This window comes from Chiloscyllium punctatum, chromosome 24 (genome assembly GCF_047496795.1).
Source record: "Chiloscyllium punctatum isolate Juve2018m chromosome 24, sChiPun1.3, whole genome shotgun sequence".
Lineage (NCBI taxonomy): Eukaryota > Metazoa > Chordata > Chondrichthyes > Orectolobiformes > Hemiscylliidae > Chiloscyllium > Chiloscyllium punctatum.
In genome coordinates this window covers 56,715,596-56,738,809 of record NC_092762.1, presented here as the reverse complement: position 1 = coordinate 56,738,809, position 23,214 = coordinate 56,715,596, and the positions used below count along the sequence as shown (strand labels likewise).

At 40.4% G+C, this 23,214-nt stretch overlaps 1 long non-coding RNA gene across 1 annotated transcript in view; it reads right to left on the bottom strand.

Annotated features, from left to right (window-relative positions):
• The window catches only part of LOC140494559 (uncharacterized), a 58,476-nt gene that overhangs the window by 16,137 nt on the left and 19,125 nt on the right, over positions 1-23,214 (bottom strand). Inside the window, exons 2-3 of the long non-coding RNA XR_011964012.1 lie at positions 16,512-16,688; positions 2,814-3,006 (exon numbers count right to left, since the gene is read on the bottom strand). This is a non-coding gene — a long non-coding RNA (uncharacterized lncRNA). The remainder of the gene's footprint in view (positions 1-2,813; positions 3,007-16,511; positions 16,689-23,214) is intronic.

Genomic DNA, 23,214 nt, shown 5'->3' with positions numbered 1-23,214 from the left:
CCTGCACATCTTTGGACTGTGGGAGGAAACCAGAGCAATTGGAAGAAACCAACGCAGACACAGGGAGAACATGCAAACTCTACACAGTCACCAAAGGCTGGAATCAAACTTAGATCCCTGATGCTGTGAAGGAGCAGGGCTAACCACTGAGCCACCATCAAGACAGGGAAATAACCTTGGTTCATTGAGGAGTCTAGGAGGGCATTCCAGGAGCAGCACCCAAATGCACATTAAAAATAATTATTCAAGTCTGGATGATTCTTCATCAGAGTTGAAGTGAAATGTGGAGGGGACAACATTTTTGCAATAGTGTAGGGTGGGAGGGGGAGGCATGTGTGGGGGAAGTGGGTGTAGAGTGCTGGTGGAGAAAAGATGTTGATAGTTCAGGTTAATCTGAATTAATCTGTCTTAATCACATGGCAGGAACTGAACTGGATCTATTTGATCAATATAGTTTAGTATTACAGCAGCCAAGGCTACCTTTCGTGCCTTTAGGGAAATGGTCTCTTCGCAATGTCACTATGTCAGGCCTCTCTATATCTGCTCACGCACTCAATAGAAGCTAGGCATTAACTAATTTAACATCAATGCTACTTTGCTCAAAAACAATCCCCCAGCCCATCACAAAGAGAAGTTGGCACTGACATACACTAACTGATCAATCTGTAAATTGCAGTGACCTAGACAAATACTAATTGTGGTAGAAATCTCTGCATAGAGCCAACAGATTAATGGGCAGCATATGTTCATACAATGTGCAAAGAAATTTGATATTTGGCAAAAGTGAAAGCATATTAAGGGTTTAGGAAACTGTGCATTGGAAGAGTTTATAATAATTGGAAACAAAGCACAAATGCTCTTTTGGACAGTGGTGCCAGTGACATATTAGTTCGTGTTCAGTGAAAAAGTCATCCATGAAGATCTTCCAATCTTTTCAGTGTTTTTTTTTGTACATCACAGTGAGGGTCAAAATCTATCAAGTGGAATGCTTTCCATTTTGGGCATCACATGTTTGCAGATTAGGTAAAACCTGGATTGAATTGTTTTTTTCTCAGGGAATGGGCTCCAACACTCACCCGAACAGACATTTAAATAAGCTTTCTCTTCAGTCCCATTAAATACTCCAGGTCAGATTCTGTAAAGATTAGGTTTGGAGTAACAGGCCAGGCTTTTCCAATACTACACTTGCCAGCCATTAACTTTCTGGCTATGAATTTGAACCTGTGTTCTGGGCAGCCCAGCTGTCATTACTCGGCTCAAAACCTAAGCCTTGAATGTGAAGTCAAACTGTACAGCTTCTCTGATGAAGATTGCATCTGGTATCCCCTTTGTGGAGCTTTAAGTTGTGAACCCTAATTCAGTTCAGAACTAGGCCCCTGAGAACTTGCCCCACATTTATGTCACCCATTTAGAGTCAGAGATATGCAGCATGGAAACAGATCCTTCGGTCCAACTTGTCCATGCTGACCAGATATCCTAAATTAATCTAGTCCCATTTGCCAGCATTTGGCCCATATCCCTCTAAACCCTTCCTACTCATATACCCATCCAGATGCCTTTTAATGTTGCATTTGCACCAGCCTCCACCACTTCCTCTGGAAGCTTATTCCATACATGCACCATCCCCTGTGTGAGCAACTTGAGTCTTAGGATCCCATGCTCCTGCATGTCACAAATCTTGACCCCCCTTAGGTCCCCCATGTCTCCTTAGATTTCTTGTGCCATCTCACGTCTCCTCCTTCCCATTCACCTATGCCAACCCCATGCCCACTCAGATTCCCCCATGCTTGCTCAGTGTTGCTGCTTAGATTTAAATTTATTGTCACATATATAAAATTACAGTGAAAAGTTTTTTTCACGTGTTATACTCAAAGTGTCGCCATGCTCTGGCACCATCTTGAAACACTGAATATAATACAAGATTTTACTGCAGTGGAGTTCACCTTTCCCTCATCTTCCTGTTCATCCTCTGCTGTTCCTCCAGTTGCTACTTGACATTGGCCAGGGTCTCTGTAATAGGCTTTAGCGTCTTGGTTACAGGCTTCTGCCGCATCTGAATTACAGCCATGGGTCTGGGGATGTGTGGGTTTATCCTTAATAGCCACTCAAGCAGTATGCACCATGTACAGTCCTCAAGAGCCAAGCGTTAGCAGTGAAAATAATTTTAAAATCATTGCAAAAAATTAAACTTCCAACAATCCAGTGAAACCCTGAATTCAAACACACTATCGTTGATACCAGAAAGAAAGAAAAACTACTATGGTGGAAAAAAATCAAATCCTTTGAGCTTATTAAGTTTGTGTGCAAACACACCAAGGCCATATTTTGTTATTTAAATTAACAACTGTTCTTGGATCAATGGACTAATTACTGAGGTGTAGCCATTACAGAATTTGAAACCCAACCAAGAATTCATAATGTCTAAAATCCTCATAAGTCAAGGTTGAAGGTAAATTGACTGATAGTAAAGGACAAAACAATGCTGCATTTCTATTTTAAATCAAAATGCCTATCAGTTGAGGGAGAGGCAGCAGTTGATGAACTGTTTCAACTTGAAAAGTAGGATTGTTTTTGCAGATTTTAAGTTGTGGCAGAAACCTTGGCAGTAGAGGCTAACAAGGTTTCACGTCTGCATTTTTATTGAATTATTGCACTTTCTTCAATGTAAGAAGCCCAACAAAGTATGCACAATGATGGCCAATTACGTGTATATGATGGATCCTTGTGTTGAATCATCACAGTTCATACATTACCACATTACAATATGGCACCTAATGGCGACATTCCAAACTATCAAAATATTTCACACTTACTTGTCAAAATGTTCCCAACTCTTCAGCAAACCTTCCTCAATGGTCACAAACCCTCAGAGAAGGAGTGCTTCTGAAACCCATGTCAGCATATGGAAATCATTTGTGTGAGGAAGTGCAATTTTCCTGTTCTCGGAATGATGACATAGATCATGGAAGATCTTTGCATCTGTTTTGCACCTGAGACCTTTCCGATCTGCAATAAAGATACACAAACATAATATGGGTGTGGACAGCAGAGTACAACTGTTTACTAGTAAAGAGAAATAGCTCTGCATTTTGTGACCTTTTCTTGGGAAGTGAAAACTTGGCCTCCAGTGTCAAACCTACTTCAGCTGGCCATCTTCATATCTTTATGTTATTGCTCAGGCAATGAATTATCTATCAAGATGTTTTTGCCTTTCATTTTCATTTTCTCAACTGGTGCTCTGACAACTATAATTGTCCTATCCCATTTGAGCTTACTCTCATCCATTCCATATAGTTATGTGAGATTCAGCCAGGTTTCTCTGAGCATTTGCAAAATGCTTCTGACTAAGGAAGTCCTTTGCAGTTGCAAATATTTGACCATCTCATGAAACATAATCTGAGGTGAGTGGAAGATACACGCTCAATTTTGAGATTTCATTTCCTCAAGTCAGATTAAGCAATGAAGACAGATTCAGTTCCAGAAAATCAATTGAGCCTTATATTGAATCCTTTCTTGGAACTCAGTCATTTTCCAGTTCTTCCTGTGACATTGATTCTCACGCTTGTCATCTTTTTGAATGTGCTCAACAGATCTCTTTTCCCGTCTAATTTTATCTTTGATGTCAGAGGCCTTGAATCTCATGAAAATAAATACAAAAGCTTAAACATGCTCACCAGCAGGTTCAAGAACAGCTTCTTCTTGCTGTTATTAGACTTCTGAATAGACTTCTCAAATTTCCAAGCTAATGTTGATCTTACTTTTTGTATAACTTCTTTGCAACTGTAACATTGTATTCCCCGGTCTGTTCAATCACCCTATGATCTTTTGTGTCTTTGTATGTTATGCTCTGCTGCACTGTATGCAAACAAACCCTTTCACTGTACTTAGGTGCATGACTATAATAAATTAAATCAAAAATCAATGACACGGATTCCCCTCTGTGACAGAGACTGCACCAACATCAGGGATTGCTGTGTATTCAGAATCTTTAGTGCTTTACTCCTTTTTTAAGGCAAATATTCCTTGACTAGCTTATTGAAAGATTTATTGTTGTCACATATACCATGGTACAGTGAAAAATGTTGTTTTGCATGCTCTATGAATTTAGCTTATCTGAGGATACTGGTTCTACCTGAGTAAAGTTTCATGAGAACTGTCTACTCTTTCGTGATTCAAACAATTGGTTATTCAACATATGTGAGCCTAGATTCTAAGTTCATCAGTCCTTTTGGAGGAAATGTTTATAATGCAAAAGGAAATAAGTCAAGTCTTTTTTAAAAATTCATTCAAAGAATAAGGGCATCGCTAGCGTCGCCAGCATTTATTGCCCACAGGGCAGTTGAGTCAACCACATTGATGTGGGTCTGGAGTCACATGTAGGTCAGTTTCCTTCCCTAAATGATGTTAGTGAACCAGATGGGTTTTTCCGACAATTAACAATGGATTTATGGTCTCTTAACTCCAGAAATTTACTGAATTTAAATTCCACCATCTGTTGTGGCAGGATTTGAATCCAGGATCCCCAGGACATTATCTGGGTCTCTGGATCAACAGTCCAGCAATAATATCACATGGCCATTGCCTCCCAAGTCTTGCTGGGTGTTCAAAGCCCCTATAGTGTTGGAAGATTGACAAAGTGAGGGAGGTCGGGAATTTTTTGAGTGAGGTTGTCAATATTTTGCAAAGTAGCTCCAATTTAACAATGGTTTTACATTATGGGCTCCTACTCAGTACAAGCTGGATTGAGACTGTCCAAACTCATTTCACCCATGATCCTTATGGGCAGCTGTCATCAACTAGATTCAGTCAGTTCTGAAAGGACAGTGTCATAACCCACTGAACTACAAGAATGTAATGTTAAAACTGGTTTCTCCATGAATTTCAAAAAATGAAATCCACTGTGTGATCAAACAATTTACACAAAGGGTTCGTGAAAAGTGTTTTGCACACTTAGCATTTGGAACATGAGGTGGGTGCATGAAAGGATCATAATATTTCAGATTTTTCATATCAAATGAGTAATACAACTGTATTAATACAATCCTTGACTTTGAAGATTTTTCCATCTAAGAGGATAAGGATGTATTGCATAAAAACAAAACATAGTGGAATAGTGCCTTTCAGAGTCAACACAGAACAATGCATCAATAAACAACATGTTAGCTCCCTTCTACTTGAGTTGCTTAGTTGAGTTGAATTATAGTATTTGTTGACTTAATTTGTCAAGTATTTGTCAGCAAAATCAATGCAATGATGCAGAGAGGACTATTGTCCCACCAGTTATTAATGAGAACCAAAGGTCGATCAATTGGCCAATGGAACAGAGTTCATGTAATCAATGCAGGGACAGTGCACACCATTAGAATAGATCAGAAATAGCAGCAAGTTATCAGAAATCTCAAAGCACTTGTCATGCTTCTGTGCTTTAATGATGTGACATTGTTGTTGATTCAGCAGGTCAAGGTCAGTAGAGTGCTGTGTTGGGCCAAGAGATTATCCCAGTTACTTTCCCTCCATATTATCACAACAGCAAAACAAAGTTCCTTTCTGTAAAATAAAATAAAATATCTATCTTCCCTACCTCATTCCGTACCCCACTTCTTATCCTTTTTTTTTCCCTGAAAGAATCATCCTTTTTGAGAATTGGATATTCTTCATCCTCCAGAGCCTCATCAAAGTGATCGTGAGTTATTCTGGAAATTCAGGATTGTCAGACCATTCATCAAAGAATCATAGGCGGAGATTTTCCATTAAAGTATGTTGGATGACATCATCTTTCCTCATGCCCTGGGGCAGGTTGTTGCTCACGTACCATGCTCTTCATCCACATGCAGAGTGTTTGTCAAAGTGATGCCTTAGTGGTATTATCGCTGGACTGTGAATCCAGAGACCCAGATAATGGGGAGCTAGGTTCAAATACTGCCATGGCAGATATAGGAATTTGAATTCAATAAAAGCAAATCTGGAATTAAGAGCGTAAGGATGACCAAGAATCCATTACTGATTTTCAGAAAAACTCAACTGGTTCACTAATGTCCTTGAGGGAAGGAAACAGCCATCCTTACTCGGTCTGGCCTACATATGACTCCAGACCCACAGTCTGCGGTTGATGCTCAACTGGGCAAGATCGTCAGTAAGTGCTGGCCCAGCCAGTGTCACCCTCATCTCATGAATGTATAAGGAAAAAGTGAACTGCAGGCAGATTGTTACGATCCGATCCTGGGTAAGATTCCCCAATTTGTTCCAGTTCCAGATGGGATATCCCAATAGGTTTGGCTTCCAGATGAAGAGGGATGAACTACCCACTTTTTGCAACCAGTCACCCTCCCTGTGATTGGTTGCAACAAGGTTAATTTATAAAGGATCTTTTTCCTTGTGTATACCTTTCTTCCGGACCAATTGATCTTACATTTTAAAAGGGAGACAATTTAAACAGGCTTTCTTTAATTAACAAAAAGGGGAGTTTATGAATTAAATGTGAGAAGCTTTAGTCATGCAACACTCATATAGACAGATTAGAGATTAGCATTAAATCTAAAAAGGTAAAAGTTTTCTTTAAAAATCAGGTATCTGGATCAATCTCTGCATTTTTCCCAAGAAGTTGTTAGTTGACTGTTATTAAGTTTGCAATAGAGTAATGTTGAATTAGTAGTTGAATAGCTGTCTTCACAATTCTTGCTTTTGTGGATTAGTTGAGATTCACTAGTCTGATTCCTTTTGACCGTGATTGAATTTCATCTTTCAGGGTGAGAGAGAATGCTTTTGTTGTCCCATTTCCTTTGTCTGGCTTTGTCTCTAAGTGAAAGAGGGGCTTCTTTTGCTTGCAACACAGGAGTGACTAGAGTAGTGACTAGAGTTCTTTGATAAAAATCACACAACACCAGGTCATAGTCCAACAGGTTTAATTGGAAGCACACTAGCTTTCGGAGTGTCACTCCTTCATTAGGTGATAGTGGCTTGATGACATGAAGCTCTGAGGCATAGTACGTTGGTGAGACCAAATAGAGGCTACAGCAATGGGTGAATGGACACTGCAAAACAATCAACAGACAGGACTGCTCCCTCCCAGTCGGAGAACACTTCAGCGGTCCGTGACATTCGACCTTGGATCTTCGGGTGACCATCGTCCAAGGCGGACTTCAGGACAGGCAACAACGAAAAGTGGCCGAGCAGAGACTGATAGCCAAGTTGGGTGCCCATGGCGATGGCCTCAACTGGGTTCTTGGGTTCATGTCACACTACAGGTGACCCCACTGCACTACACAGATCCCACCCCCCCCCCACCACACACACACACACACACACACATACACACAGATACACACATACACACATACACACAGGCACACACACACACACCCTCACAGACTTAAACCCCTTTGCACTCACACTCACACACATACACACACCCTCTCACAGACACTCATTACAACCCCCACCCCACACACACACACACAAACCCACAAGCACACATGCACATATAAATTTGTGGGGTGAATTTGTACTTGCAGGATTACATTTTACTTTGCTCAAAAACTGCATGAATCCATGTAAGATTCTGTAAATCCGTTTTTTAGATTAGAATCAGTCTGACCATTGTGGCACAGATAGCCTCACAGGGAGTTAACACTTTCAATACCTTTTCTGGGCCGACATGACACCAATTGTTAAAGTGCACTTGAGAATTGTAACTTTTAAAAAAAGTTTTGTAATTTACATATGAAAGAACTGAAACCAACATGGTCATTCGCAAAGATGAGAGACTTAACAAACAATCCAGGTTTTATCAATATATAATTTCAGTTACATCACGCTGTAAACTTTTGCTATAAACTCAGTGTTTTACAATCTTATTCTCCACAATCACCTGATGAAAGAGCAGTGCTCTGAAAGTTAGTGCTTCCAAATAAACCTGTTGGACTATAACCTGGCGCTGTATGATTTTTACTAAGTCTTGAACTTAGCCTGGTATACAGTTAAATGTTCAGTCCCACTTGCGCACTCTGGAAGAATTAGAACTGGTTTTATAATCCCTCTGTTCGCATGTTATTCCAAGGGAATAGCACAAACTGTATCTGAAATTTGTGACATTATATTGTAGGGGGTGAGTTACTATTGAGCAGGATGCTGTCAGCCTCCCCTCCCATCAAAGTCAGCACACTAATTGTTGATAATAGTGCCTAATGCTCTATTGACTCCCACACTTATATACTGAGTTTTCCATTGTCACAATTATTATCTCCTCTACATCCTAACATATTGCGTGTAAACTCCAAAACTGACTTCCCCAATTTCTTAACCAGAGTTAGTGGCCCCTGATAACACTACCCTCCCTGAATTCCATTGAACTGACCTCGAACATGAATCACAGCCTCCTGTCATGACCAACTTGGAAGGGCAGTCTTGTCTAATGGGTGACCAAACCCTCCAGCGATCTGTGCTGCTCTCCAACTGACTTAGCACTAATTGTGCCTAGGTTGCACTAGACTGGTAGGTCTGAGTCTCCAGTTGGAACCTCTGACTCTGACTGTCCTAAGTGGTTGACTGGCCATGTTAAAACCATTGGACTGAGGCTGGGTGCTGCCTTTAACTAACTGTGGCAGGACCAAAATGACTGACCCCAGTTCCCCCTTGACTTAACCGAGACTCATTCAACTTGTACTTTGAGCCATAGCCACTTGACTGAAGTGTATGCAATGTGTTTGCCACTGAAGCTATTGGCACATGCTGTAGGTGTAACATCGTTGTAAAGTGGACCATTCTGCCCATCAAGTCTGCTCCACTATTCATTGTGATCATGGGTGGTCTGATAATCCTCAATTCCAATTTCCTGCCCTATCGCTACAACCTTTGATTCATCTACTGTTTAAAAAGCTATTCAGTCTTGAATACACTTAACAATACAGCCTCATCAATCCTCTGCTGTGTTGAATTCCATAGATTTACTACCTTCTGAAAGAAATAACATCTATCCTGTCAAGCCCCTTAGGAATCTCATTCTTCTAAACCCCCGTGGGTACAAGCCTAACCTACTCAAGCTCTCCTCATAAGAAAATTCCTCCATACCCAGGATCAAACTCATGAACCTTCTCTGGACCAGTTTTGACATTTATCTCAACATGAGCTATGTACATTCAATTCAGACTGTGTAGCAAATGACCCCAGCAATCTGAGATTTTCTTATTATAAGTTCATAAGTTAATGAGATATAGGGGCAGAATTAGGCCATTCAGCCCATCGAGCCTACTCCTCCATTCGATCATGGCTGATATGCTATTCACCCATTTTCCTCCTTCTCCCATAATCCTTCAACCCATTACCAATTAAATATCTGTCTAACTCTTCCTTAAATTTACTTACTTTCCGAATTCTACAGATTCACAACCTTTTGGGAGAAGTAGTGTCTCCTCAACTCTGCTTTAACTTTGCCACCCTTTATCCTAAGACTGTGACCTCTCATCCCAGAATGCCCCACAAGAGAAAGCTCCACGTCCATTTTACTTCACACCTTTTAGCATCTTGAAAACCTCAATTTGATCTCCCCTCATTCTTCTAAAATCCAGAGAGTATAGGCCTAAACTGTTCAAACTCTTTTCAAACAACAAACCCGTCATCTCTTGGATCAATCTGGTGAACCTTCTTTGAACTGCCTCCAATGCCACAACACCTTTCCTCAAATAAGGGGACCAAAACGGTACACCAATACTCAGGGTGCGGTCTCATCAATACCTTGATTAGTTGCAACAATTCTTCCTTACCTTTATATTCTATTCCTTTAACTATAAAAGCCCTATATTTGCTTTCTTTATTATCTTCTATACCCAAATGCTCGTTTTCTGTGACTCATGAATAAATACACTTCGATCCCTCTGCACCAGAGCACCCGAAGTCTCTCCCCATTAAGATACTTCTTATATGGGATGTTGAGATCACTAACAAGGCCAGCAATTGATGCCCAAACCTAACTGGCCTTGAAGCAATTATGTTTCTAGGCCAATTCAGAGAGCAGTTAAGAGTAACTACATTTCTGGAGTCAGATTTAGGCCAGTTTGGGCAAGGAATGCTGATTTGCTTCCCCAATGAACATGAAAGCAAGGTTATATCTCACGGAATACAGGGAGAACTAGCCATTTGGATACAGAACTGGCTCAAAGGTAGAAGAAACAAGATGGTGGTGGAGGGTTGTTTTTCAGACTGGGTGTCTGTGACCAGTGGCCACAAGGATTGGTGCTGGGTCCACTCTTCATCATTTATATGAATGATTTGGATGTGAGCATAAAAGGTGTAGTTAGAAAGTTTGCGGATGACACCAAAATTAGAGGTGTAGTGGACAGCGAAGAAGGTTATCTCAGATTACAACGGGATCTTGATCAGATGGGTCAACGGGCTGAGAAGTGGCAGATGGAGTTTAATTCGGATAAATGTGAGGTGCTGCATTTTGGGAAAGCAAATCTAAGCGGGACTTACACACTTAATGGTAAGGTCCTAGGGATTGTTGCTGAACAAAGAGACTTTGGAGTGCAGGTTCATAGCTCCTTGAAAGTTACAGGTAGATAGGATAGTGAAGAAGGCATTTGGTATGCTTTCCTTTATTGGTCAGAGTATTGAGTACAGGAGTGGGGAGGTCATGTTGCAGCTATACAGGACATTGGTTAGGCCACTGTTGGAATATTGCATGCAATTCTGGTCTCCTTCCTATCAGAAAGATGTTGTGAAACTTGAAAGGGTTCAGAAAAGACTTACAAGGATGTTACCAGGGTTGGAGGATTTGAGCTATAGGGAGAGGTTGAATAGGCTAGGGCTGTTTTCCCTGGAGCATCGGAGGCTGAGGGGTGACCTTATAGAGGTTTACAAAATCATGAGGGGCATGGATAGGGTAAATAGACAAAGTCTTTTCCCTGGGCTGGGGGTGTCCAGAACTAGAGGGCATAGGTTTAGGGTGAGAAGGGAAAGATATAAAAGAGACTTAAGGGGCAACTTGGACCGAAGGGTCTGTTTCCACGCTGTATGTCTCTATGACTCCATGACTGTAAGTGAACCAAATGAACTTTTACAAAAATTGGCAGTGGTTACTGTAATAACTCTTCAGAGGCCAGCTTCCCAACACCAATCACCCTTTATTTACAAATGCATAGCTTTTCACAATAATAATGCCTCTCACAGAGTCAGGCATTCAGCTACTCATCATACCTGATATTCATCCTTTCATGTCAGCTTTGGCTCCCTGATTGGAGCAGATTAAGAGTCCCAACCAGGGAACTCATATGCTCTGAGATCCAGCTAGCTGATGTTATCACACTCACTGCAGTTACATGATCACCTTCGGAGTAACTTTTTAAATTTCAGATTTTGTTGACTCTAAATTTCACCTGCCATGGTGGGATATCAACCCCATCGCATTAGCCTGGTGCTCTGGATTAGCAGTGCAGCAATATTACCACTGCTCCAGCACCTCCTCTACCTTAGTATTTCCAATCTCCTTGTCTATATTATAACTCATCATGTATTTGACACGACCTTGTCACCATTCAATGATTCAGTTGATAGGATTCTTCGAGGCAACTTTAATATTTTAACATACTGGGGACAGGATCAGGATCAGTAGTGGTTAGGTAAAGACAGTCTAGGGGGCAGTGAGAGGCTTTTTTCAATCACTTGGAGGACGTGGACACCACTGACTAGGCCAGTATTTGTTGCCCTAGCCCTGGTTGCCAAGAGAACCATTAAGAGTCAACCAATTTTCGGTGGGTCTGGAGTCACATGTAGGTGAGATCAGGTCAGGGTGGCAGCTGCCTTTACCTAAAGAACATTTATGAACCAAATGGGTTTCTCCTAATAATGGTTTCATGATCATCCTTAGATTCTTAGTTCCAGATTTTTCATTGAAATCAAATTCCACCATCTGCCATTGTGGGATTTTAACCTGGGTTCACCAAGACTTTACCTGGCTCTCTGGACTAATAGTCTAGTGATAATACCATAAAGCCATCATCTCTCTGGTAGTGGGGGGGTTTACAGGTGAATCGAGTTGCAAGTTCTCGTCAGTGAACCCAAATGTGGCTTAGTTTTGCTTTTGCTTGAAACACTATGTGCTGGGTAATTGGAGACTTTCTGTTTTTTCCACGCCGGTGATGCTGGAGTTCAGTGTGTGCAGAAAATGAAGTCCTGAAGAAGAGTTATGTCTGAAACTTTGACTCTTTTGCTCCTCGGATGCTGCTTGACCTGCTGTGCTATTTCCAGCTCCACACATTATCAGCTTGTACGGAAAGGTGACCACATTTCTACCCTCATCCAAGTAGACTTAATCATCTTTAAGGGACAGGCACTTTTAAATGCTACCCTTATTTCTTAAAGTTCAGGTAGTCATGTAGTCTGCCCTAAGCAGTGACCCATCACATGGTGGTGGTCCATAAGAACAATCTGAGTAAGAGTTCAGCCAAAGAGTGATTCAGATTTCAAAGGCTCCATGAGTAAGGTTAAAACTCCTGATTGGTAAAGGAAGCTTTAACAAGTGACACCAATTACAGGCTGAGTAAGTGGAAAGTAAAGGAAAGACCTACAGCTCAGATAGACACGCACTACAGCAAAGGAAATCAAGGGCAATAAAATCAACCTAACACGAGGTTGTAGATGCTGGGACATCCTGGGCTTAAAGCGATAAAGGGACAGATTAGAAAACCTAAACAGCCCTGATATAATGGGAGAAGGAAGTTAGGTGATTTTATTAAGACACAGAAAAGCAGGAGATCCTTCACTCAGTCCGTGCTGAAGGCAGGAAGCATTTATTTAAATCATGGGGCATAGAAAAAGCTGAGAGAAATGAGATTTATTTCATTAAGTTGCAATTAGCAGAGGTCATTTATTAAAACTATGACTATTAAAACCACAGTCAGGAAAGCTGTTAGCAAAATGGGCGTTATTTATTAAGGTTGCAAACAGCGGGAGTCATTCAAACACGCTGCAAAATAGGCAGCAGTAATTAATTTTCATCTCCAGAAGGTGTTAATGCTCCAATTTGACAGTAAAATTTCTGAATGCAGCGGTACTGATCAACAGCATTGTTATTACTGAAAAGTAAAGCCTTTGAAGCAAGGAAAACAAATATTCCACATTGTGAAGATATAGCATCAGAAATAATATTACCACAAGGATTTAATTTCAGAGATAGGCCAAAGAAAGCAGAGAATTTTGGACATTTTGGAGAAAACAATCCTTATGATACGGAGTAGCTTCTGAATTAGATAATGAATTAGAATTGAATTATTAAGTGCTGTTCTATAAACAATGGATTTATATTTGATAATGTTGTCAGGTAAAACAAAAAACAGATAATTTTGAAGAAGTACACAATACTTTTTTGTTTAATATCAGAACAAATATAATTTTCATAAGTACAATATTTAAGAGTGAAGTTCAATTTCTAGGGGAATCAACAGATGATTTCATTAATGACCTCTGCAGATGACTGGATCAATGCAACAATGGTCATTTCAACACAGAATTCATAAGAGATTAGATTAGATTCCCTACAGTGTGGAAACAGGCCCTTCAGTCCACACCGACCCTCCGAAGAGTATTCCACCCAGACCCATTCCCATATTCACCCCTGACTATTTAGCATGACCAATTCACCTAACCTGCATATCTTTGGATTGTGGGAGGAAACCGGAGCACCCGGAGGAAACCCACACAGACATAGGGAGAATGTGCAAACTCCACACAGGCAGTCACCCAAGGCTGGAATTGAACCTGGGATGCTGGTGCTGTGAGACAGCAGTGCTAACCACAGTACCACTGTGCCGCCCCAAATTACAGGATAAATTATAGGAATCGCCTTTGATTGGTTTATTCAAAGGAAACTGGACATGCAGTAAAAAGACGCTTTCACTCTAGAGAAAGCCATTCAAATAGCAAGTCAAGCAGAAGTCTGGAAACAATATCAATAAATCTTAAGAGGTGACCTTGGCACAGGTGACCAGTTTTCAAAGTAGAAAAAACACAAATGACATGAGTACAATGAGTAGGACAGCTATCAGACAATATAAACAAAAAATATTTTCATGGCTGTGGAGCTGGCAGAGACAATGCGAATTAAGAATTCCATAAAGAATTTAATTATTTTCTGCCACACAATAGGTTGCTTCCTGAAAATGTGCCAAAGTAGGACACTGTCACAGCAAAGCAAGATGTCAAATAGCTACTCGCTGTCATGAAAGTTGCATAATAAATACACTACATTTTGAGATTTAGATTATAAGTAGAGGCAGATGGAAGTGTGACAGTTCTGTGAACTTAAATTTTTAAATAGATCAAAAAATCATTTGAACCATTTTGGTGCTAATGTGTGGAATGTTTACAGTGCGGAGTTTACAACAAATCAGAAAGCTATTGGTTTAGCTTTGACTGCAGAACAAGAAGGTTCGAGGTCTCAGAAGAAAGTGAAGCTTCTCTGAGAAGAACAGTCGCCGCGGCTGAAATGTTGTTATTTAATGGAGTTCTGAGCCAGAGAAGTTTGGATAGAAATCTTCAAGTTGTTAGAACTGAAAAAGTTTCCAGCATCAGAATTGGGCAAGTTTCATGCCAGCAGGAATTACTATTCAACATGCACACTTCACCATTAAGAACTTTCACTCTTGACTTGAATTGCATGTTTCAACAGCAATCTTCTGATGACAGAAGGAATTAAACTATAAAATATAAACTTATAAATGAAAGAATAGTCGGTCATGGAATAACTGGCTAAAAGTTGGGAGACAATTTCACGGGGCTCCCTCAATTCAAGGTGGAACCCAAACAGAATCCATTGAGATTAGTTATGTGGGTAGAGGAATTTTGTTTCAAACTGTCACTGAGATGGAAGTTTTGACTATATTGCTTTGGGAGAAATGGTTTCTACTGCTATCAAAATAAAAGAGAATTCAGACAAAAATCAGTATTGGTGAAGAAGCATAAGCAATGAGATAGTCAATGAGCAATAAGCCCCACTTGAGTCAATTGATGAATCTATAATGATATAACTTGGATTGCAATACAGATGGGTGAACAAGTAGCTGTGACAGGTTCTATTCTGATGTTAGCTGCTGAGGCCTTTCAGAAGAGAAGTTGAAACAGAGTATTTAAGTTTCTCATCTTCTCAGGAAGAATGCCCTGTAACTGTGACAGAAGTCTTGCCAAATAAGCAATCCCAAAATATTGGAACTGGGGATAGGAACATATTGGTTTCACCAATAACACAATTACTGAGGATAAATGAGAGATGGCAAACCAATCAACATGTTGAAGTACAGAGATTACATGCTTCAGCACAATCTAAAGGTGGATTGAAAAGAAAAAAAATTTGTTGATACATGACACACACAGCTCCATAGGATCCACCATGGAGAAGGAACGACCAATGTCAAATGATTCAATGCACTGCAAAGAGTAAATTGCCTGCTTCAGATAGAAAGGCACCCTCTGTGAGGGAAATCCAAAAGATTGAAGTCCTCCACTGTAGAGGTCATTCTGCTGTAATGCATGTTTCGTTAGTGCAAATTGCAGTAGTGCAATTGATGAATTGGGGACACTGTTTCTAAAGCATAAACTTTTAAAATTAGTTGGCTGTAAAACAATAACATCATCAACACTTTAAGCACTGCTTCTAAAGTGTGATTTTTCTATAATGCGAGGTTGCACAAGAATGCAACCATTGCATTATATAAGAACTACCTGTACTGGGGCATATAAACCTCAGACTGACCCGATAACCTGCTACATTTTGAGGTGCAGATTGTTTCGGCTGTACATAAAATATGGGAGTCATGATTTGGAGATGCCGGTGTTGGACTGGGATGTACAAAATTAAAAATCACACAACACCAGGGTGTAGTCCAAAAGGTTTAATTGGAAGGACTAGCTTTCAGAGCGCTGCTCCTCCTTCATCATGGGAAGTAGCGATGCAGATTTAATTTGATTATTGTGAGGAATGTATGGTAAATGGGATGAGGTTTGTAGGTGAGGAGAAGGGAAAGTTCATCAGTAGTAATAGGACATACTATAACTTTAGCAATGAAATGACCTTCAATTCTCATAAGTTAGAAAATTTGTGTAATCAATTAAGTGTATAAAATGTATACACCAGTAACTTAATCAAGGGTGATCTACTCTTTACCTCTCCAGGTTCTCTGTCAAATGTACTCTTCAGCAAAAAAAACAAATTCATTGCCCATTAGAAAGCTTTGATGTCTCCCATTTGTCTAAATTTGTTGGCTTGGCAGATCATTATTCTGAAGTACATTATGATTCTCCCGTACTAATTTGAAGTACAGTGTTTAGTTAATTGCTCTCATTACTAAAGGGGCTGTTACATAAAGTTGCAAAGACTTTACAAACTCTTCAAAGTCTTCAGTGCTGACATTACAGGAAAAGCTTACAAAACATGAAGGAGTTGTTATTTTAGGCTGGCCAGTTCTGTCCAAACCAGACGCAAAGGCAGGGATTTCTAAAAGTGCACTAACCGGAGCGATGCTCACCTCTAGCCATGTACACGTGGGACTTCAAATCACTGCTCAGTGCTTCTGTGCTCGTAATTTCTTGATGTGTGTGCCTCGTGGGCGAGACTTCCAATTAGTTAGCTGTATTTGTAAAATTAATGCTGTGACTTCATCCACACACTCTTCCTGGGCCTTGCTTGTGGTGCTGTAATATACCTGAATTATATGGAATAGAATAAAGTGCAAATTTTATTATTATCATCATTATTTTGCAAGTAACATGCATTTCACATACTATGCCTCCTTCCTTCTTCTCCAGAGACTGAATGGTAATTTATCAATCTATTATTAAGCCAGTCAATTAGAGAATTGGTGCTCGCAGTCTTCAATAATAATCAATTTGACTTCCATTGCTGTATTTAATTTATTTGGTCTTCTATTGAACAGGATGGTGTGCAGCAAGCCAAACTATGGAAAGTGCTGTATGATCTTTAACAATGAAAATGAATATTTCAGCTGGAAGTACACAGGAACTGCATGCAATAGGGTGCACTCACTGTGAATGCCACCACTAGATGGCACCGTGAAGGCACACGCTTGCAAACTCAGCTCAGTCGTAGAACAGCCATCGATTCATACAGCAAAGAGGAGGTCCTTTGGCCCATCGAGCCAGCACCAAACTACTCTCCCACTTTCCTGCACTTGGCCCAGAGCCTTGAATGTCATGACACTTCAAGTACTACATACTTTTTACAAGTTGTGACGTTTCCTGATTCAACTCCTGTCCCAGGCAGTGCATTCTGGATTCCCCACCACTTTCTGGGTGAAAATCTTTCTTCTTCAGATCTCCATGAAACCTCTTGCCTTTCACCATAAACTTATGTCCCCTGGTGCTGATCGTTTAACTAAGGGCAACAGTCGCTTTTTACTCTCCCTGTCCGTGCCCCTCATAGTCTGATACACCTCAATCAAATGCCTACCCTCCCAGCTTTTTCTGCTCAACAGAAAACAACCTGAGCTTATCCAGCCTCTCTTCATAGTTAGAGTGGTCCATCCCTGGCAACATTTACGTGAATTTTCTCTGCAACCTCTCTTATGCAATCGCACCCTTCTTATACTGTGGTGACCAGAACTCCACACAATATTCTGGAAGAGGTCTAACAAAAATCCTTTACAGCTTCTCTGCTCTTATAATCTATTCCACAACTAAGAAAGGCTGATCTACTGTATGCCTTCTTATGAGCAGGATGGTAGAGCCTTTATAATCACAGTATAAGGTAGAGTTAAACTCGAGTGTAGGTTTCACTGAAATTAACAGACATTTCACTTTCTGCTGCGATGATATTTAAAAACATCAATACGTATTTTAGAACTTTGAAAGAGGTTCTTAGAAGGTTGCTTTGAACAGAGAAGCATCTCCTTATTTTTTGAGACTCTTTTCTGCCTCCTACCTGCTGCAGATACGGACTATAAAGAGGTTGGTATCACACCATGGGCTGCTTGACTATGAATGATTTCCTGTTCGATTGATAGGTTTCTGCTGTCTGAGTATTTTGCTGAATGTAGAAGGATATCTGTGTCATGGGGCTGCAGGAGGCCCTCTTTATTACCAGAGAGTAAACTCTTCACAGATAGTTCAACAGACTGTTCATGGTCTTCACACCTGGGCAAACACACCCTCCCAAAGAAAGCTGAGTCCACATGAAGTGGTGTCACAGGGCCTGTCTGCGAGGTGCCAGTGTCATTTTGGCATTTGGCATTTTGAGGTTCAACTGCATTTGTAGTAAACTTCCTGCAGGGCCCACCATCAACTGGATCGCAGTAGGAAATTATTCAATTTTGAATTGTTCTGTTGAAATTTGTTTCTTCTTTTTGAGTCCTGGTGGCATACAAGATGAAAAGTGAAAGCTGCTGACAATGGCTGACACACACGGACTTGTGCTTGTATGACAATACTGTGGCTTTAAGGGGTGTATTTTATCCAGGATTTTTTCATGAAGAAAGGTTGAAACAGAGGTGCCAGTCAGTCTAATCAGAGCCAATAAAGTAAACAGTTGGAGAAGCATTGGTTTTTTTTTTGTAAAAAAGATGGGACAGTAGAAGCAGCTTAAATGAGTGGGGGCAAGTTCCCACAGAACCAAGATTTTTAGTTTTGTTTCTCAGGAGCAGCTGCTGGGGTCTTGAAGCTGGATATGGAAGCTCTTATTCCCCTCTCTGTTACAGCTCAAACCTGGGGTTCTCTTCCTGCTGCTATTTTACTGAATTCTATTTTACTGAATTTGCCTTTGCCAAGGGTGTGTTTATGAGATATTACTATACTGGAACAATTGATGCTTTGTAGTTAAATAATCTATTATTCTGTTAATTTTCCAATAGAGTTAAGTTATTAAAATTTCTGCATTCTTTTGTTGTCTTTTAATTATAGTGTATGAGTAAAATGTGTTTTGCTTCAAGTAGTACTTTGACCAATTGAACTGCATCTGGAATGCAACACCTGGCACTTGCCTTTAAAATAAGAAAAAAATTGGAATCTAGGCTATCCTATTATTATACTTTGGGGGTTTGGTCTGATCCATAATACTTGGAATTATGGAAAAGATAGTAAAATGAGCGCATCTGAGAAAATTGTGGAAGGCATTGTTCCATCTATTGGACTGGATTTAAAACAGATAACAATGGTCCCATTCACTGGTGGTCAACAGCATGGGCAGGAGATGGCGAGGCTCTCAGTGCCACCGTTTCCGATAATGAGACACTGAAAGCCTGCAAGCAGCCGGCATCAGTTTGCTTGTTGGGGTGCCTGCATGGTGAGACCCCTGCTACGTATGGGTCAATATAAGAGATGGAGGGATGAGGGTATTAATTGTCAGGAGGCCCCATGGTCCAATGATTTTTCTTCTCATTAGACGCATTATATGATTTAGTATTTTAATTGAGGCATCAACCTGTACAAAAGAAATCTCTTAATGTGTCTGCCAAGCACATGTGTGGAAGAAAGTGACATGAATACATTAACTGTCATCTGTCTTTATCACCAGTACTGTTACAATTGCTAGTGACCAGTTGCTGCTCTGAGTGTGCAGCTATCCGTTCCAAGCATGTATAAAGCTGCACTCTTTGGCATCAGATTCCATTAAGTTTCTTTTTGTGTTAAACAAGAGCAGACTGTTAACATTATAATGAGTTAAATGAATCTTCAAATTTTTCAGGCCATCTGTGAATTTATGTTCACTCAGAGGTCGTGAGGATTTGAAATTCTGTATCTCACAGCATTTTGGATGCTATGTCACTGAGTATACTGAAGGCTGAGGAAGATAGATTCTTGGTCTCAGGGAAATAAGGAATATGGGGAACGGGGAGGTCATGGAATCCCTACAGTGTGAAAGCAGATGATCAGCCCATCAAGTCCACACTGACCCACCGAAGAGCATCCCACCCAGACCCACTCCCCTATCCAATAACTCTGCATTTCCAATGGCTAATCCACCTAGCCTGCACATCATTGGATTGTGGAAGGAAACTGAGCGCCCAGTGGAAAGCCATGCAGACACAGGGAGAATGTGCAAACTGCACACAGACAGTCACCTGAGAGTGGAATTGAACCTGCGACCCTGTGAGGCAGCAGTCCACCATGACATAAGTCAGTGGAATTGAGGTAGAAAATTAGCTATGACCATTCTGACTGGTGGAGCAGGCACAAGGAACTATATAATGAAAGTAAAGACTGGTAAGTGTCTTAAACCTTTCTTAACAATTATTTACCAAAGTGTTTCACAGCCAGTTAAATATTTTTGAGGTAGAGTCACTTTGCAGGAAATGCAGAGCCTGTTTTTGTGATGTTGAATGAGGAATAAATATTGGTCAATACACTTTGGAAAATTTCTCCACTCTGTTTTAAATATTGCCATGGGGATATTCTACACCACCCAAGCAGGGAAATTGAAACCTAAATGACCCATCTGAAAGTTGGCATCTCTAACAATGCTGCACTCCTACAGCGATGCATGAGAGTGTCAGTCTTGGGGATTCCAGAAGTAGAGGGAATTATCTGACAATTAGGACCAGTCCATTCAGGAGAGATGTTAGGAAGCACTTCTACACACAAAGGGTGGTAGGTGTTTGGAACTCTATTCCACAAATGGCAGTACATGCTGAATCAGTTTTAAGTTTAAATCTGAGGCAGATAAATTTTAGTTAAAAGATATTAAGGGATAAGCCAAAGGCTGGTATATGGAATTACGTCACAGATCAGACATAATCTCATTGAATGAGAGAACAGCTTGAGGGGCTGAATGGGCTACCCTGCATAGAATTTGAATGTTGCTGAGTTAGAATGTTCGTAGTTGGTTGATTCTCATAGTTAAGCATCCATTGAGTCTAATCTGCTGAGGATCTCCAACATTCGTGCTGGCAGCTTGGGTATTCCCAACCAAACCTCATGAAACTAAATAAACCCATTAGTCAGTCACGACGCATGGCTCCAAATGCAGCCACTACATATTAGAGAACATCCTGTTTGCCCTGAGTGGACAGACATTATTACCTCATTATAATGTGCCCCTTAGTCCTGTCGCATATTAAAACATTCTTCCACAGATCACACTTGTTTTTTAGGGATTTAATTTATTTTGATCATCATAATCAAAAGACTACACCTTGGGCTAACTGTCAAGAGGAAGAAATTGGACACGACCAACACCTTCTCTCAATATTAGGGCACCCCATCCAGCAAGTTATCTAACAGACAATGTTGCTATGCAAACAGATGCACCACATTATACACAGCAAGATCACATTTTTAACTCTTTAAAAGGTGAGATGTGTAAACAGTTAACCTAATTTTGATGCTGATGCCTTGGGATTTTTTGATGTTCAATGGTGAGATAAGACAAATGCTAGGCCTCAAAAACAAAATCAGAAATTGCTAGAAAAATTCAGCAGGTCTGGCAGTATCTGTGACGAGAGAGCAGAGTTAATATTTTGGATTGAGTGACTGTCCTTCAGAACCTTCTTCTAAGTCTTTTTTAATTAAATTCAAAGCTGTCAGCCCAGATTATATGCTTAGAGTCTTGAGTGTTCTGACTCAGTGGTGACTTTAACATAATTTCTCTGGTCCCATATGAACAATGGGTAGCAATATTTAACAACCAGTCCATTTCAATCTTTTTGTTCCAGGTGAGGTAGTGTCCCACTTTTTAAGGTTCTCCTTAAATGTACTTCACCACATCTTCTTTGGCCAGTCCCATGTTCTTCTTCATCCTGGTGGTGGCCATTCCACTCTGGCCAGGCGTTAAATGAAATATCCTGTCATCATAAGTTGTCTCTCCATCACAATGTCTCAATATCCCTCCCAATCTCTCTATGACCTGTCCTACAGCACATCCTTTTTGTGATATCCAGGTTTTTACATAGGCGACATTGGTGGAAAAGTCATACTTTTATGACATCTTCCATACCTTACCAGGGTAGATTTCACTTTCATTACCCTGTTGATGGTGTTGGATACCCACACTGTATTGGGTTGCTGGAAGACCAAAGTTGCTTTGCCAATTCTTGCAAAGAAGTCAGTCACCATGTTGGACATTTACTTCCTGGCTCGGGGAAATGGGTGATGTCCATAATATACTGTGATCCAATCACGATAGAGAGGTATTGTTCCTGTCATGTTGCGTTGTTTTGCTCTTCCTACAGCTGATACCTGGTGGTCATGCCTTGCTTTGTTCAGGATTTCTCAGCCAACGGGATGATGTTGTCTGTGAAAGCTAGGTCTATTAATTGGTATTTTTCCATGGGTGCCAAAATCTGCACCAGTCATGACCATCCTTATGATTAAATCAATAACGAAGATGGAAAGGAATGGTGAGAGTACAAAATCTTATCGTGGTCTCCAATGATTTTGAAAGACTCCCTACTTGGGCCTACTTGGACTTGATACAGAAGCCAGCATCATGGTTTAGGGTTTTGAAGATGTTAGTATACCTCTGTAGGATGTCTTACTCTTTGCAATGTTAGAGAATGACAGCTAATTTAAACTGTTTAAAGCATTTTAAAAACCAATTAAGTGCATGAGAAACACTTATTTGACACTTAGCTATAATTTCTAGAAAGCTATGACAGTTTATTGTTTGTAGGAGTTTTCAGTGCTCAATTCACTGCTACACTTGTTATTATTACAACAGTAACTACATTACAATATTCTTTGATTCCACTACCTTTAAGGTGTTCTGTTATTGCAAGTTCTTTCTATATCAGAGGTTCTTAGATGGCCATGAGGAACCACTGGGATGTCATTCCCTTAATGTCATGGAAACTCTTAACTTTTGCGATCCTCATGATGCCCATGAAATTCCTTCATTTCATATTCCTTTAAAACCTTGACAGGAAAAGAAACCACACTATCCTCATCCTGACCTGACCGAGTCTTTACAGAGGGCTAACAGCAAAAGAGGAAGAGACGCTTGACAAAACATACAGGAAGGAGAAAGTGAGGACTGCAGATGCTGGAGATCAGAGCTGAAAATGTGTTGCTGGAAAAGCGCAGCAGGTCAGGCAGCATCCAAGGAGCAGGAGAATCGACGTTTCGGGCATGAGCCCTTCTTCAGGAATCCAAGGAAAACATACCAGGAAGCCAAGTTTCTAGCAAATGGTTTGGTGGTAGAGGAAATGCAGACTTCCATTTAATATATTTGCCTAATTAAAATCAGGTCAAGTGCATTTACAATAACAAACAAGAGGCCAGATT